Consider the following 14,091-nt stretch of genomic DNA (forward strand, 5'->3'; position numbering starts at 1 on the left):
GAGATGAGCAAAATAAATATATTCCAGTGTAGAGTTCTCCGCTCTGGACCTTTTGAAGGGATAAGGGCAGATGAGCCTGCAGGAGTCAAGCTGCTGTCCTGCCCTTGGACAGAAAAGTCCACCTTTGTGCAAGATGTGGTATCAATGCATTACCATGCTGTACAGTGGGATGTCAGTTTGGCCCTTCAGATATTGTAGTGGTACCAAGAAAAAGTGAAAATGGGAGAGCACATGAAGAACTAAGGAGCAGACATCCCAGCATGGGTGTAAATGGGATTTTTTCTTGGGAGCAAATACTGCCCTATCATGAAGGATGGTACTTAGAGAATAACTCTTGCCCTTGTTCTTCTTCCCCAACCTCAAACCATATACTGTGTGTCCTAAACAGATACATAAATAACAATGAGGGATTTCCTTAAAGCTTTTGATTTCTACTGCATGTTTTTATTTCACATCAGGTAGAAAGGAGTGGGGAGTAAAAACTGGAGAGCTATAAATGGTGACCTGAAGCTCCTGTGTGGAGAAGCACGTCTGTTTTTGGAGAGATATCCTATTATCTCCAGTCCACTTATCTAAAGGGAAGCTGTGTTCTTTACTGACGCTGGCACCATAAACACAGCACTTGCAAGACATTATTTGCCATCAGGTAGTGTTGTAGCTTCTCACCTGTCGCCTCCAGGGCAGTTCCTGCTGATTCCTTAGACTTTAACATATGCTACTCCAAGGGTTGAGATAATATCCCTAGAAACAAGGATGTTTTGCTGACTGGGGCCAAAATCTCTCTTTCACATCTGTCTTATACCTTTCCTCAGGGTTGAAAGAGTTTCTGGGGCACAGGGGCATCCTGAAGTTTTCAAGACTGTTGTTTTTGAGATGCAAGTTGTCAGAGCATGTAATAGTCATCTCTGGAATGAAACTGCAATGGAAAAAAAAAAACAGCATATCTGTGTCACTGATATTAAAGCAAGTGGTAGCTCTCCCGTGGTTTGCCCGAGCCACTTCTATGGGTTCTTAGGTTCTTTAGAAATATAGGCTGTACCCCGCAGCATGCCAGGGGGCCTCAGTGCCTGGAGCTGCAGCTGTGGGTGTTTCCACATGAAGCCTGGTAGATCAGTGTGAGCACCTCTATAGAAATGTTAAGGACTTGAGGAGGGGAACTGAGGCTTTGATGTGACACTTTGCATCTCTTTGACTTATCAAAGTCACAGGCATAAGTGTTTGAAGAGAATAGGCTGGGTGATATATGTTCTGTTGCTAAATACCATTAAAATCAGTTTGCTTTTTCCTAGTAAAGGGAAGAGGAGGAAGGGGAGGAACAAACTTGTAATTTTTTTCCTCTATCCTGATTTCTTCTGACAAAAGCTTCCAGGATCTTTATAATCTTTTGATATCTTTGCCAAGTTAGGTTGATATCAGTGAAGTGAAGAAGTTACGTAAAGTTGAGGAGCAGTCTTAGAATTGAATTGTCTTTAAGGTTTCATAGGACAACTTGGGTTGGAAGAGGCTTGAATGGATCTTCTAGTCCAACGTCCTCACCAGTTTTCTTAGCTTATGAAGCTAGACTAACAAAATGAAAACTCATTGAATCTAAATCCTGTAGTAATTACTGAAGATCATAGTGTAGCAAAACTTGTATGTGTAAATATATAAATTTTAATATATGTATGAATGTGTGTGTTTTGCACAAGCTATGATTACCACAGAGAAATAAGCTGGTTTCTTGGGCATTCATTACCCATTGTGCTTGCATCTTCCAACTTCTCTCTTTGGAGTGAAGCAAAGGTATGTTGGGTAAGAACTCAAATGTACTCAAAGCCCTAGTCCTGCTCCCAAATCCAGCCCTTTAAATTGTTTCACTGGTTAGCTGAAAGAATGCTCTTTCCTGATGTGCTGGTTGGAATGGAAAAACCTTTCCTCACTTTTCTCAACAGAGCATTGCTATCCATAGGGAAAGTGAGTAGCTGCAAGAAGCTAAGCCCCAGCCGTTTGGTACCACTCAAGCTCTCAGTGAAGCTGAAAAGGCTTTTTTTCCGGGGGGGGGGGGAGAGGGCAATAAAAAGCATTCCGAGAAAAATAGAGAAAAAGATTGAAAAATTAGATTTAAAAAAAAAATTAGAGTGGCTTCTATTAAAATCTGTCTTGTATTTTAACATTTTCCTATGGTGCAGTGAATCCAAACAGTATCATGCTGGTTCATGGGAACCGGAAACTGAGACAGACTAGAAAACAACATCCTTGAGGGGGAAAAAAAAAATCAACACCAGAATGCTCCTTTCAGGGCAGTTTCTTTATTTTTATTACTGCTGGAAACAAGTGACCTACTGGAGCCAAGTAGGCCTGGGGCTAAAATAAAAGGACCTTCAGAAGGCAACCAAAATATGCAGCCCAAATGCTGTATTCAACATAAGCATAATTGCTACTGTGCTGTACTTTCCCTCTACCAATGTGTATCATTTTAATTTAAGGGAAAAACAAATGTAACTGGAACATTTCTATGTCTCAGTTATTGCTCCCAAAGGGGAGGGGGATGGAGCTAAAAGAGAAAATAGACAAGAAAATGAAGTTTGTATGCAGATAAGTGCCTGTGGGGAAGAGGAAGAAACTGGAGGAAGAGTTGATGCAAAATGGTTCTCACCATCATAAATGGAAGGATAATAATACATAGAAAATAAATGTTATTGTGTTTTGTACCTATGTGCCGTAAAGCTACCAGATGCCAAACTTCAGGCAAGACCACAATTAGGTTTTATTTTAAGCTGGAATGAGGTGCTGGAAATATCGCCAGTTTTCAGCAAGACATAGTAGGTCTAGGAGTTGGAAAACACTTATTAGATCACTGGAGACTGTTGCTTCAGCCAATATGCAACTCCCCATGAGACACCAATCTACTAATGTAACTGTGCACTAGTGTAATTAAATTCCAAAATAATTAAAAGCGGACCTTTGCAACTCATGCATCAGTCAGTATTACAGATGTGGGGATGAAAACATCAGAATTACATGCTCTCTTCCCCCCCATTTTTATTTTCTTTCTGTGAACTGAAAAGGCCTCAGATTCTGACAGTGAGATCAAGATGTGCTGTCTGTAGTTGTTTTTCGAGGGCTTATGCAGTCGTAATGTACTGTTTCTTTCCTTTCAATGTGAGCTTTCTGTATTGAATAGGCCAATTGGTCAACTTTTCACTAAAAGTTCTGCTAGATGTTTGAAATAGTTGAAATGCTGCCAAGTTTGGGAACATGGAGAGGGGCATGCTTTAGACTTTGAATTTGGAGAACACCAAGTGTGTCTTCACATCCTCTGGTCTCATTCTTCACAGTTTCTGTTATTTGATTTGCAGTATATTTATTAAACAGATCTCTTTATGATTCCAATAAATAACATCTCTCAAATCTGGGCAGTACCTGACAGTCTGGACTGGCATGGCTGCTTTCCTTCTTCACAGTAGAATCATCTTCCTCTTGGGAATACTTTTCCTTGCCAGCTTACTTTTTATTGTTTTGTTTCAACCCATGGTATTAATTTGCTTTGCTTTTATTGCTTAATTGGTATTATTTATTAAGCAATTTCACTTTGTTTTGGGGCAAAGACTCTTTCAGAAATTCTCAGATCTGTCTCCCATTGCTGCTGGGGACTGCTCAGCCACGCAAGATATGTTTAGCTCTTTTGAAGGAACCTTAGTCAGTTCCTCCAACCACATAATAGTTTTGAAGTTCTTCTCCAAAATTCTTCTCAATTGTTTGTCTTTCTGAAGACAAAAATCCTGCTGTCTCTGGGCTTATGAAGAAATACTTCTTGCTCTTTCTGATTCAAGTATCTAAAGATGAAACTGGTTGTTGTGTTGGCCATGCACCATGCCACTGCTCTCATTGCATTATTTTGTTTTCACTGGAGTTTAATTTAAAATCAGCTTTGCAGCAGGGATAAAACAGGCCCAGGTCTGTATTTCATTGTATTTCATGCTACCGTTTTTTATCTAATATCCATCAACTTACTTTCTTTTCAAACCTTCTCTGTATCTGATGTTTTCCCTGTTTTTATTCCATTTAAGTTTGTGTTTGTTTATAATTTTTTCTATTCTCTTCTGTTCATTGTGTGATCTGTAGGTGACAATTAAGATGCTACTCAAGTTCGCTTTCAATATAATTTAAAAGTTCTAGTTGAAATTAGATGGGTTTTTTTTTTTTATTTCATTCTTTTCCTGGGAAGCCAATCATGAGGTTGCCACTGATTCCAAAGAGAGTATTCAGCAAAGTCACAAAAAAGGGTGTGTGTGTATTAGTGAAGCAGATGAGGTCCTGAAGCATTGCTTCTTGTTCATACATTCATACACTTCCATATTTGCTAACAGAAATGGTTTAATCAAGGGCAAATACAGCAGTTTACAGTACCTTAAGGTTTGCAGTGTCCCCATATAATTTTTTAGGAGTTGATACTTGATTTGTTTCTTCCTGCTGAAATCGGATTCCATGAAGTCTTAATATTCCTGTTGTGCTGGAATAATTACAAAGCTATTGTCCTACAGCTCTCTGCTCTCCTGTTCAGTAATGTAGTTGAATGCTTTCTTGTGTTAGTTATGTGGCATTAGTTTTTAAAGTGAAGCATATGCTTGTGGCAGTGAACAAGGGTGCTAAAATGAATTCAGATGTTAATGAGCACAAGTGAATATTTTGTTTGATTAAAAAACTGAAGTTTTACACTTGACTTGATGTGATAGATTACCTCATGTTTTGTACCTACTATATGCTCAGTGTGTTCTGTCAGTCACTTTTCTTCTTTGTAGAAGCACATACCTGTGCTTCTACAGTGAAAACTGAGACTGTCCAAGGCAGGGTGGAATGCAGTCCTAAGCAATGAAGATAACCACGGCAAGGCAGAGAAGCGAACAAACATGCAGATGATTGTGGAAGATACAATGAACTGCATTACTGCTTATCACCTGGCATAGCACACTAAGATATCAGTAAGGATGCAGCAAGCTTTCCCAAGTCTTTTGTAGTCTTGGAGATAGCCCATCTATACCTGACATTAGCAGATGGCCACATCAGGAAACTCACAAAATATTTATTGTGTCACACAAAGTTCCAAATTTTCTGTGTTAAGATCTTTTTTTTTTTTGTCCTGTTTTTAATTTCAAAAGCTTATTGTAACCTGCTTACCTCTTAGAGTCCCAGGGTTTGTCTGAAAGAAAATACCTTTTCTACACCAGTGCATCTGACAAGGCAGTACTGCATGTACACAACTTTCTTTTGTGCTATTCCTGTGGCTCAAACCATGTTCAAATAGATACTGCCCAGCAAGGCCAAGGGCTTCTCGGCCCTGCTTCTCTGTCCCTTTTGGAAGAGGCACCAGGCAGAGTGCCACGTACCAAGCAAGCCCAAGTGACTGGTAGAAAAGCATCAATCACTGCAGGGCAGGCGTGCTGCTGATGTAAGGCAATTTAGTTTGAGATCAGGGCTGGTATTGTATTCCCCTTTGAGATGAGGGAATTCAGTACAGTGTCTGTGGCTACTCTTGTGCACAAACACTGGTGGCATTGCTAGAGAGCCTCCACTGTTTGTTTCTCCAGTGGTTTTGTGAGCTAACCACACCCGCTACTGGTTTCTGCAGTACCAATTTACAAGATTGGCTGGTTTGGATGAGGAAACCCACATTTCCTGAGGTATCCCAGGGAGCCCAAAAGCCAAGATCTTAAGAAAATCAACGGAAGTTTTGATTATTTTTTTTCAGCACTGCACTTCAGTGAAGCCTGTGTTCTTCTCCTCCTGTTGAGGAGAGTTTGCAGTTGTGTGCATTCATATATGTATAAGGAACTACTGGCATTTCTCTTGTCATACAGCTGGAATCACTAGCCAGTTGTTTGTTTTATCTTGATCCAGAACATTATGCCCTGGGTCACTGTGTAGCTCCGTGAAGGGAAAAAAACAGTTGCATCTGTTGGCTGCTACGAAGGGGAACAGCTACATGAGAGTTTTTGCTGATGTTAAGCCTGAATTGTCTATCTTATTTTTCTGGGTTGATTTCCTCCTGAATTAATAAATTGAAGGAGTAATTTAATGAGCTTCAGATGCGACATAATGAAAGATGGGTATGAGTATGGGAAGGTGGAAATACTTTTTCACCTGTGATGGACACTTTGGTGGCTCATTTGGTGTCATGGAGCTACAGGACTGTTCCTTGGTGTTTTGGTTGACTCCTGGGAATGGGATGGAGGGCCAGGAGAGAGGGGGGCTCTTGGTCTATGACAGTTGGAGGCCTCCCCTTAGTCACTCTCCTGCTGAAATAGAAAGTGCTGCCCACCTGCTGTCTCAAGATCTCTTCTAAAGTACTAGAATGCATTACAAAAACTCGTGCAGGTGTGAGACAGTGGAGGATTTTCAGTGTTCCCTAACTCAGTGTTTTTAGGCATTTGATTTCTTTTTCCAAAATTACCAGTAACTGCCAACAACTGAAAGAATCAGTACTAAAAAAGTATATAAGAAACAGTAAAGTCCCCACAGTAATTACAGGCTTTTTGAGATTTTTTTCAAGAATTGTTGGTGTAATTGAAAAATATAATTACTAACTTTTAAAAAGGAAAAAAAAAAGAAAAACTTTGTATTATAATAATTGCTATTAAATTATTACTGTTAAATGTATTTTAATGCACTGCCTTAAAATACTCGAAAGCTCTAATCCTCTCCTCTGCAACTCTCACTTAATATTGCAAATTTTATTATATGCAAAATCCAGTCTAGAATGGTGTAAAGCTAAGCCTATCTGGGAACTGCTGAGTTAACCCATGAAAAATAAGCAGCTAGAAGGTAATGTTGGTGCAGTGACAATTCTGTTTGATTTGTATGGCATGTATTTAGCAAATGATGAAATATAGGAGTCTGCTGCTTAACGACTGCAAGCTGCTTAGTCAAGCTCCCTTGGAACTGTATTTCTATCATCAGGTTGTGCTTAGGGCATCTTGCAGTGTAGGGAAAGGAGAGAAGTGATCCACCCTAAAGTGGCTACAGCCAGGTACTGGTAACAAACCAGGAGAAGGTAGAGTAGGGAAGATGGAGGGAAGGAAATGGTCATCATTACATGACTGTAATTACACAGTCTGGGGATGTTCATGGCTTGATGGCTGGTGCTCAGTCCACCTACTACAAATCCAAAGTGCAGAGTCTTTGGGGAATTTCATGGTAGGTTCTGCGCGACATATTTTTCATGAAATGTTTTTGAAAATAACATTAGTGAAACTAACAGCTAACCACTGTTAGAATCTTAACTCTTCTTACCATTTAGTGAAGTGTTTGTTGTTTTTATTTGGTTTCCTTTGAAAAGAAGAATTATTACTTGGTTCATCCCACTTATTAGTTGCCATCTTTATATTGAAACTGCTTAGGTTATGCACCTCTAAAACGTGAAATGCTCTTGTTAAGTGTAGATTCTTTATGCTCCACTTCCAAGCAACTAAACATCACATCCAGGCAAGGAAAACTTTGAATTCAGACTGCTACTCCAGAGTAGAGACTGTCACACTGGATGAGTTTTGAGTATTTTTCTGGTAGGAGGTGAAACTGTCACAAAACATTCAGAGCACATTAGTTTCATCCATGTGTTTACCTGATAAAGAATCCAGAAACTTAAAAAACCCAGTACTGTTCCTTACATAGTTAAAATACTGCAAATGCCTACCACACCCACATCTCTAACCTAGGTCTCTAACCTAGGTATGAAGCAAAGTGTTGCATACTGTTTCATCTGTCTTGCTCTGTAAAACAATTACTCTTTTCTTCACCTGAAAGTATTCCAGTTTAAATGAATTCTGTATAAGTGTTTGAGATGTTTCTTATAAACAGGAGAGTTAAGAGAAGGGAAAATGATGCTTTTTCATTACTGGGAGACTAAGCAGGTAATTTCTTACAACTTATTTTTGCTTAGGGAAGGTCCAAGAGGTTTACGCAACTGGCTTAGAAATGAGGGTTCCAGCCAAACACAAGTACTGAAGTGTATATTCATGTTCAGCCATGAGTTGCTAATGTTCTGACATCTAGGCACATACTTTGTTACAAACAGCTGAAGGAGTTGGCCTTTCTGAATTCAAGATGATGTATCTATGTGGTTTGTTGCTGTTATTGCTCTTGGGTTGGTTGCCAATGAAACTGAGCTAGCGTAGTTATAAATGCTGATGCAGACACATACATTTCTTCCTGATTGCAGATAACCCTGATTCTCTTCATGAAAAATGAGAAATAGGTCAATAGGTCCACCCCAAATGAGGTTCTTTACCCTATATGCCCCTAGTATTGTTCCTTACTCGCTCCACTCATAAAGGGATAAAGAAGGTATTATCTCCTCATGGCTTTAGCTAATAATTTAGGCCAAAAATAAATACAGAGTGTATCACAGGAATGTGAAGGGTTTAATTGCTGACGGTATCTCAGTCTGAGACAGCTCTCCTCCTTGGCTGGCCCGACAGTGACTGGTGCCAACATGGCTTTGATGGTGGAACTTGTGTGTGCCCCTGGGGCAATAGCAAAGCCACCACAATGGATGAAGATGTGAGGCCTGCTGTAACACATATAGCCACATATATATATATTAAAGCACATGTAAGAAAGCCTGCTCTTTTGCTGGTTTTTCCCAGTTTTCTTGTTTCTGCTGTGTACAATGATATGTACTGGCACAGAGGAAATAGGCTTTCTTTTTTCTGTAGTGAGAGAAACCACTGAGTAAAAGAAACAATTACATGTGGTGGCATACAGCAAATCATTAACAGCAGCCATATACTGTTATCTAGCCATAAGCATATCAGTTGTTCCACATCAGAACTATCAAACCTATTCTTCTGAAAGTCTCGGACAAGCATTCACGTTCTGTTGGCCTGGTAGTCATTCTCCTGAACTGTTGATAAATAACTAACTGTCATAAATGGTTTAGCTAATGATTTTTTTTTTCAAGTACCAAGTTTCTTAGCTCTTTTGATCTTCTATGAGTCCTTAAATGACTTCCTCTTGATCAGTGTGTTGTATTAAAGATTATGGAAAAAGACTAATTAGTTATCTCTGTGCATTGAGAACTGAAATGAAAGTGATTGAAACTTTGGTTTGTCACTGGACAAAGGAGTCAGGACAAAGAACACAGCGTAGATCTGGTTTTGCTAGAAGACTTAGTGCATTTCCAAGTTTTGGAAGAGTACAGTATTTTATTGTTTGATGGATGGCCCTCCTCTGGACCAGGTCCAACAGGTCCCTGTCATTCTGGTTCTCAGGGCCTCAGAGCTCCAGATGGGGCCTCACCAGCATGAAGTAGAGGGAGACAGTCACCTCCCTCAGCTTGCTGATCACACTGCTTTTGATACAGAAGGACATGGCTGTCCTTCTGGGCTGCAAATGCATATCTCTGGCTCATGTTGGGTTTTTTGTTAACCAACAGACTCAAATCCTTTCCCTCAGGGCTGCTCTCAAAACTAGTCTCTGCTCTAGCCTCTGTTTGTGCTTGGGATCTTCTTGACTTGGGTATGGGACCTTGCATTTGGCCTTGAACTTTATGAAGCTGGCATGAGTCTGCTTGTCATGATCCCTCTGGGTGGTATCCCTTCCTCCTGCATGTCTCAAGAGAGGTCTGTGTGCACAGATTGCTTACACAAAATGTGAAAGTAAACAGACCCCCAGTCCAGAAAAGACCCCCAGTCCAAAAAATTCAACATAGAAACCTTGTACACTAATTTCAGTTGAAATATCCCCACGCTTGGTATAAATTATCTGTGGCCACTACATTGTCTGGATGAAGTATCTTTGTTTTACTCAGAGCTAACAATGCTGAAGACTTCTGTGAAAAGAAGATACGTTAGGATTTCTGTGGCAGGCAGCCTCACTGATTCAATGCACTTCCCTTCTACATTGTATTGTGCTTTTCTGGTGTAACTGTGTGAGTCAGGGTTGGTACATCTAATGGATGCAGATAAAACTTGAAATAAAACACAACAACAAAATGATTAGACTGAAGCATAGCTGTAGGATTTCCATTGCTTTCTTGATTACATACCATAATACTGTAAACAGATAAAGAGCACAGTATTTTTTCAGGTGGGGGGGGGACAATACATGTTTATACTGTGGTCTGTTTACTGAGCTGTGAGAATTCATATGTAATTTTTCCATGGCAGGAAACTGTAAGCTATTGTCAATTGGCTGAGTGCATTTATCATGATGCTCTGCAGATCAGAGGCATCTGAGCATCAGCATGCACCCTGCCTTTGCCAGGAAGTAACTAACAAGACCTGTGCAAATAAATTAAGAAAATGTTTTCTTACGCTGTAGCCACATTCACTGGCCACCAAAGCCAATTTCTGGCTTCATGTTCGTATGTGCTGTGTGCAGAAGTTTAGTTTATTGTATTGTTATTGGAAGCAATTGATTTTTAGAAGGCTCTGAATTCATAGTACTGATTATGAAATTAGGAATTTACAGGACATTTCTTTCACATCTCCTCCTATCCAAGAAATAGGAGAAAAACAATGTAGATGACAGGAAATAGTTTAAAAATTCATCACCTTCTATCAACCATGAGTAACATATATTTAGATGCCTGTTTGTTTCTGTATTAGCCTTTAAATGGCAATATCAAAATGTACTGTAAACAAGAGATAACCTTCTGTGAGAAAGCTGCATTAAACTACTTCTTAGAATTTTTCTTACTACTGAGAGAACATTTAGAAAACTAATCTCAAGAGCTGATCAATCCTTCTAGGAAAACACCAATTGACAGAGGAGTTGTCCTATTTCAAACAAACACATGCATACACACAATTTTTTTTTTAACTGATTAAAAAATACTTCCTCATGCAGTGCAGTTGGAGAACTTGGCAAGCAGTCTACATTTAAATGGAGTACAACTACTGTCTTTTCTTCTTTTGACTCTCTTAGCCCAGCTGTAGCAGCTTCCTCCCTCCGCTGGCTCAGCTCCTTATGCATGGAGTACCAGGTGGAGTCTTGGGCTACAGCTATTTACATCACAGATTTAATGCTGCTCTTCCTGTAAAATTTTATGGATTTTTTTCTTCACAGAATTCAAATATTTATGCTTGCAAGTAGAAATGTTTATTGCAGAGGCAGTAATAATATAAAACCCTCAAATAAGTATATTTAGTTTTTTTTTTTTTTATTTTAAAGGGAACAATAGGAAATCTGGTAACCAGAAGATGGCACATCATAATAATATAGGGAGATATGTATAATCTTGGCTGCTACTTGTGGCAGCAGCTTGTAATGAAATTAGTCACAGCTAGAACTTCATCATGACGAGGTTTGTGGCTAACACACTCAGAAACCAGCTGCAAAGTCTCAGCAGCTGATATCCTCTCACCAGGACAGAATGTCATTGCAACGTTATTCGTTTGTACTCGGGTGTATGATAGTTCAATGACACTTGCATCTTCCCTTCAAAACCAATTTTTCACTGTTTCCTCTTAGAGAGGAATAAGCAGTGAAGGAGGCATCTGACAACTCTGGCAAAACTTGCCAGACAATTTCAACTCAATTAACATGTGGGTGTCATAAATTTTAGTTTAGGCTATCCTACACAGTTATCTCTGTGTCACAAACTTCTGCTTGAAGGTAGTTCTACACAGTACTGGTGATAAGCACTTATCACTTCATTTTTCTAAGTACTGTGTTGTACCATCCAAGAAAAATTAAAAACTCTCACCTGTGTGCTTTTGTTGCCTTTCTTGTGAGGCAGTGAATTACTTCAGGAAGGCTGGGTATGTATATATCTTCTACTGAGGCTTGTTTGCATGCCCTTTCTGAAATGCACATGGGTGGATGACTTGGTACAGTTACGAGGTGGTACAGAAACCTGATAGATTCCCCTGCCCCGTGTGTTGGCCTCTCATCTGCCACCTAGCTCTCCCTTTACAGGAGCTAGAACTGCCCAAGTACCTATTTAAATGTTTAGAAATGTGTGATAGGTTATGTGCTCTTCAGCTGTTTGCAGCAGTAGTTGAGTTCTTCAGAAACCTCTGCTTCTATGTCACTACTACTCCATAGTTGTGAACTTCACATAGTAAAAATGAGCTCAGTAACATTGACGTGATTTTATTATATTTGTTGGTAACATAGATATGTAGCTCAAGAAATTCTCCACTATAACTTGTTTCCTAGTGTAGGTTAAGGGGGGGAAAAAGACTTCCTTCAATATATTTACTTTATTTTCCCCCAGAAAAAAAAAACAAACATGATTTTGATTGACAATTTTATTGGAAAGTGTGTGTCCAGAACCATTATAACTGATTCAATTGCCTTGAAGTGTATTAGGGCTCTCATATTCTTGGGGTTTTTTGTTGTTATTTTGAGATTTTTTCTTCATGGGATTTTATTACTCTGCTTCCTTTTCAGTTTCTGAGATTTTTGTTTGATTTTTTTTTTTTTTGTACGAAGCAGTGAGAATGGGAAACATTAAAAAAAAAAAAGCGAGGTTTTCTTGTGATAATTGTTTTTTGTAAGTGGGATCTAAAGAAATTTTATCACTGCTTATGAAGTGAATAGTAGAAGTAAACATTAAAATATTTCTTACTTCTTAGGGACATAAAACTGAAAGAGTCTTCTTTATTCAGTTAACCAGTATCTGTTATCACACAAGGATGTAATAAAATCTTTTTCAAAAGGTACAAAGTGATGTATCTGAACTGTTCAGATGTTTCGTCCCAAATGTTTTTGCTGTGCAGCTGTTTAGGTTGTTTTTCCTCCAGTGGAGCACATCTTTTTTTTTTTTCAGTCTGAACAATTTTTCTTGCAGTATTGTAATTGATTTACCAGAACTTACACATTAATTGATTAGTTTTCTAGAATAAAAATATTGGGATGTTGTTCCACTCTGTCTGCTGTGTGCAACAGATCAGTGGTGTTTAAGAACTTGTTAAAACTCATGCCTGGTCTACTTTGCACAGTAAAAACAGTGACAAGTTACTGTAGAGAAGTGGTATATGGCTGTTACCTGCCACAAGCTCTGAGCAATTTGTAAATACTAAAGGATAGGTTTTCAATTGCAGAAAAAATTGAACAGAAAAAATTGAGGAGGAAAGATATGATGTAGCTTAAATGTATATTTTTATTCAATCTTAATTCCTCTTCCATTATAAAATGAGTTGAGAAGAAATGGTGAGATTGCTTTGATTGCATTTTAACTCTCTTCCATTGCCTCAATTTGTGAGCTAGTGCCCTGCATGCTTTTTTGTCAATTTTGTACTGCTGAATCTTGGCTTTCTAATGCCAACCACAGGAAATGCAGGACCAAAGATACCTGAAGATTGTTCAGCTGTACTTCTCTTCCCAGCAGCTATTTACACACCTTTTCTGAGAAATGTTTGTCTAAGTCTATGCATCAATGTCCAGAGGAGTTCATTCTTCCTCCATTCTTCCTAGTATTAGTTTTCACTGATACCTGAGCTTGTATAACTTAAGTCTCGGTTCTGTCCTTCTCACCATAGCTGGTGATTAGCAGACATTTTTTTCTTTTATTTTTTGCAGAAGCCTTTCTGTACTTGAAGCATGTAAGAATTGCTAACCAATTATATCTGATCATTCTTGTTGATGTCTTCTTTCTGTGGCTCTCTCCAGCTCTGAGAAACATAATGGCCATGACTTCTTATCTGCAACTGAGTTCTATATTAGGATGGGCAAGATTTGTTTTTGATGGATCCAAAAGAACAGTTGTTTCTCTGTTTTCTTCTACGGCAAATTTGCTCAATTATTTACTGTATAATTATTCAATGGATTTAAGTTAAGCCTACTAATCTACATGTAGTTTGACATCTCATCCCCTTCTTTTCTATCTCTCCCTTTTTAGAGGTAGCCACCAAGTTTGTCTTTTCCAGTTTTATTGTACAGCATCTACTCCAGCTTGGAAAGATAATCTTTGGAGATTCCGAGCTTACATTAACCAAATCCTTAAGCATTGTAGGATGAAGATGAGGTGAAAGGTCTTTAAGTATTCTCTTACTAATCCCTGTTCTACCAGATACATAATCCATGACACTAGTGTTGCTATACCAGTAACCTACTCAAGCTGGCATTTGGCTGATGCAAAGATGCTGTTAAACACTTCAGCTTCCTTGG

Source organism: Cyrtonyx montezumae, unplaced genomic scaffold (genome assembly GCF_038088225.1).
Source record: "Cyrtonyx montezumae isolate F1298 unplaced genomic scaffold, pur_monq_1.0 scaffold_0, whole genome shotgun sequence".
NCBI classification, from domain to species: domain Eukaryota; kingdom Metazoa; phylum Chordata; class Aves; order Galliformes; family Odontophoridae; genus Cyrtonyx; species Cyrtonyx montezumae.